The following is a 5,136-nucleotide window of genomic DNA, read 5'->3' on the forward strand; positions in this document are numbered from 1 at the left end:
CGTTGTGTATTTTGTGATGTTATAAAAGTTTTAATAAATATGGAAATGTAACATACAATCTGGATTGGTGTTGTATATTTTGTGATTTTATAAAAGTTTTAATAAATATGGAAATGTAACATACAATCTGGATTGAGGTTGAATATTTTGTGATGTTATAAATGTTTTACTAAATATGGAAATGTAACATACAATCTGGATTGGCGTTGTTTATTTTGTGATGTTATAAAAGTTTAACTAAATATGGAAATGAAACATACAATCTGGATTGAGGTTGTATATTTTGTGATGTTATAAAAGTTTTACTAAATATGGAAATGTAACATACAAACTGGATTGAGGTTGTATATTTTGTGATGTTATAAAAGTTTAACGAAATATGGAAATGAAACATACAATCTGGATTGGCGTTGTGTATTTTGTGATGTTATAAAAGTTTTAATAAATATGGAAATGTAACATACAATCTGGATTGGTGTTGTATATTTTGTGATTTTATAAAAGTTTTAATAAATATGGCAATGTAACATACAATCTGGATTGAGGTTGTGTATTTTGTGATGTTAATAAAGTTTTAATAAATATGGAAATGTAACATACAATCTGGATTGGCGTTGTTTATTTTGTGATGTTATAAAAATTTTACTAAATATGGAAATGAAACATACAATCTGGATTGGCGTTGTGTATTTTGTGATGTTATAAAAGTTTTAATAAATATGGAAATGTAACATACAATCTCGATTGGTGTTGTATATTTTGTGATTTTATAAAAGTTTTAATAAATATGGAAATGTAACATACAATCTGGATTGAGGTTGAATATTTTGTGATGTTATAAAAGTTTTACTAAATATGGAAATGTAACATACAATCTGGATTGACGTTGTATATTTTGTGATCTTATAAAAGTTTTACTAAATGTGGAAATGTAACATACAATCTGGATTGGCGTTGTGTATTTTGTGATGTTATAAAAGTTTTACTAAATATGAAAATGTAACATACAATCTGGATTGACATATATTTTGTGATGTTATAAAAGTTTTACTAAATATGGAAATGTAACATACAATCTGGATTGAGGTTGTATATTTTGTGATGTTATAAAAGTTTTACTAAATATGGAAATGTAACATACAATCTGGATTGGCGTTGTGTATTTTGTGATGTTATAAAAGTTTTAATAAATATGGAAATGTAACATACAATCTGGATTGGTGTTGTATATTTTGTGATTTTATAAAAGTTTTAATAAATATGGAAATGTAACATACAATCTGGATTGAGGTTGAATATTTTGTGATGTTATAAATGTTTTACTAAATATGGAAATGTAACATACAATCTGGATTGGCATTGTTTATTTTGTGATGTTATAAAAGTTTAACTAAATATGGAAATGAAACATACAATCTGGATTGAGGTTGTATATTTTGTGATGTTATAAAAGTTTTACTAAATATGGAAATGTAACATACAAACTGGATTGAGGTTGTATATTTTGTGATGTTATAAAAGTTTTACGAAATATGGAAATGAAACATACAATCTGGATTGGCGTTGTGTATTTTGTGATGTTATAAAAGTTTTAATAAATATGGAAATGTAACATACAATCTGGATTGGTGTTGTATATTTTGTGATTTTATAAAAATTTTAATACATATGGCAATGTAATATACAATCTGGATTGAGGTTGTGTATTTTGTGATGTTATAAAAGTTTTAATAAATATGGAAATGTAACATACAATCTGGATTGGCGTTGTTTATTTTGTGATGTTATAAAAGTTTAACTAAATATGGAAATGTAACATACAATCTCGATTGGTGTTGTATATTTTGTGATTTTATAAAAGTTTTAATAAATATGGAAATGTAACATACAATCTGGATTGAGGTTGAATATTTTGTGATGTTATAAAAGTTTTACTAAATATGGAAATGTAACATACAATCTGGATTGACGTTGTATATTTTGTGATCTTATAAAAGTTTTACTAAATGTGGAAATGTAACATACAATCTGGATTGGCGTTGTGTATTTTGTGATGTTATAAAAGTTTTACTAAATATGAAAATGTAACATACAATCTGGATTGACATATATTTTGTGATGTTATAAAAGTTTTACTAAATATGGAAATGTAACATACAATCTGGATTGAGGTTGTATATTTTGTGATGTTATAAAAGTTTTACTAAATATGGAAATGTAACATACAATCTGGATTGGCGTTGTGTATTTTGTGATGTTATAAAAGTTTTAATAAATATGGAAATGTAACATACAATCTGGATTGGTGTTGTATATTTTGTGATTTTATAAAAGTTTTAATAAATATGGAAATGTAACATACAATCTGGATTGAGGTTGAATATTTTGTGATGTTATAAATGTTTTACTAAATATGGAAATGTAACATACAATCTGGATTGGCATTGTTTATTTTGTGATGTTATAAAAGTTTAACTAAATATGGAAATGAAACATACAATCTGGATTGAGGTTGTATATTTTGTGATGTTATAAAAGTTTTACTAAATATGGAAATGTAACATACAAACTGGATTGAGGTTGTATATTTTGTGATGTTATAAAAGTTTTACGAAATATGGAAATGAAACATACAATCTGGATTGGCGTTGTGTATTTTGTGATGTTATAAAAGTTTTAATAAATATGGAAATGTAACATACAATCTGGATTGGTGTTGTATATTTTGTGATTTTATAAAAATTTTAATACATATGGCAATGTAACATACAATCTGGATTGAGGTTGTGTATTTTGTGATGTTATAAAAGTTTTACTAAATATGGAAATGTAACATACAAACTGGATTGAGGTTGTATATTTTGTGATGTTATAAAAGTTTTACTAAATATGGAAATGAAACATACAATCTGGATTGGCGTTGTGTATTTTGTGATGTTATAAAAGTTTTAATAAATATGGAAATGTAACATACAATCTGGATTTGTGTTGTATATTTTGTGATTTTATAAAAGTTTTAATAAATATGGCAATGTAACATACAATCTGGATTGAGGTTGTGTATTTTGTGATGTTATAAAAGTTTTAATAAATATGGAAATGTAACATACAATCTGGATTGGCGTTGTTTATTTTGTGATGTTATAAAAATTTTACTAAATATGGAAATGAAACATACAATCTGGATTGGCGTTGTGTATTTTGTGATGTTATAAAAGTTTTAATAAATATGGAAATGTAACATACAATCTGGATTGGTGTTGTATATTTTGTGATTTTATAAAAGTTTTAATAAATATGGAAATGCAACATACAATCTGGATTGAGGTTGAATATTTTGTGATGTTATAAAAGTTTTACTAAATATGGAAATGTAACATACAATCTGGATTGACGTTGTATATTTTGTGATCTTATAAAAGTTTTACTAAATGTGGAAATGTAACATACAATCTGGATTGGCGTTGTGTATTTTGTGATGTTATAAAAGTTTTACTAAATATGAAAATGTAACATACAATCTGGATTGACGTATATTTTGTGATGTTATAAAAGTTTTACTAAATATGGAAATGTAACATACAATCTGGATTGAGGTTGTATATTTTGTGATGTTATAAAAGTTTTACTAAATATGGAAATGTAACATACAATCTGGATTGAGGTTGTATATTTTGTGATGTTATAAAAGTTTTACTAAATGTAGTGCCGTGAATTCACTCGGACGACAACCGTCTCTTTTTCCGCCATCACTTTTATTTCATCGTTCCGTACACACAGTAATTCTCTCCGTGCTCCACCAACTCGGACACTCCGATTTACTTCAGCATCGTCCGTGCATCCCCTTCCACACACAGTGTTAGGTGAAGGGACCGTGCTGTCATGAGGACAGCGCTGGAGTGAAATCAGCCAAGCCCAGGTCGCGTCCTTTAAGCTGTGTGGGAGGAAGCAAAACGCTTTGACAAAGGAATTAGCATAACAATGAGCACGATGTACGTAGGAGGTGCATGGGCCATGATGGACCAGGAGCGGGTGGGGACCATGACGGACCAGCACCGGGGGGAGGGGGGGGGGAGTGAGTGTAGTGAGTGTAGTGAGTGGAGTGAGTGAGTGGAGTGAGTGAGTGGAGTGAGTGGGTGGAGTGAGTGGAGTGAGTGGAGTGAGTTAGTGGAGTGAGTGAGTGAGTGGAGTGAGTGAGTGTTCATAGTTCATTTATTTGGTATAGCCCTGTGAGCCATTCGGCTCTTGAATCGGGTGCAACCGCAACAAACAAAAAAACAAAAACGTGAACAAGAAAACATTTTAAAGTGACTATGTGCGACTGTGAAAACAGAAAATCCAGGAAAAAAAACATCAAAATATTCGTGAGATAGCACCGTACACCACCAACGCTGTGTGCAAAAATCCCAGTGGGATGCAAGTCAAACAACAACAACAAGAAAACCAAGATTAAGGCCATCAGTCTAACAAGGCCCGTGTGTCATTGGAACACACGGGCCGTCACGGATACGCGATTGTGTTGCCGTCACGTGACACGTCCCGCACAGTCATGTCGCAGCCCCGTGTCGAGCCATTAACAAGAAAGCAACATGTCACACGATTGTGTCACTGCCACACTGCCAATGCAGTGTGGCCAAATAACGAGCAATTACATGTCGTAGAATCCATTGTTGTAGCGTGATCCCTGGACGAATTGCGCATTATAAATGTAAATTATTTTTATTACAATTCCCCCATTGTAATAAGATGGTTTTATGGGTTCTTATTTTTGTTTTTGTGTTTGTTGATGGCTCACAGGGCTACACTAAATAAACTGAACTGAACTTAGTAATAGGTTTTTACCCTTTTATCTGGCACCAAAACTGACACCTTTATACAAGGGGATCATGTTGGGTGGTGTCACTGTGGGTGGTATCACTGTGGGTGATATCACTGTGGGTGGTGTCACTGTGGGTGGTGTCACTGTGGGTGGTGTCACTGTGGGTGATGTCACTGTGGGTGGTGTCACCGTGGGTGGTGTCACCGTGGGTGGTATCACTGTGGGTGGTGTCACTGTGGGTGGTGTCACTGTGGGTGGTGTCACTGTGGGTGGTGTCACTGTGGGTGATGTCACTGTGGGTGATGTCACCACCTCAC

Source organism: Petromyzon marinus, unplaced genomic scaffold, assembly GCF_048934315.1.
Source record: "Petromyzon marinus isolate PM22_M1 ecotype Great Lakes invasive population unplaced genomic scaffold, UKy_Petmar_22M1.pri1.0 PM_G_Scaffold_7, whole genome shotgun sequence".
Lineage (NCBI taxonomy): Eukaryota > Metazoa > Chordata > Hyperoartia > Petromyzontiformes > Petromyzontidae > Petromyzon > Petromyzon marinus.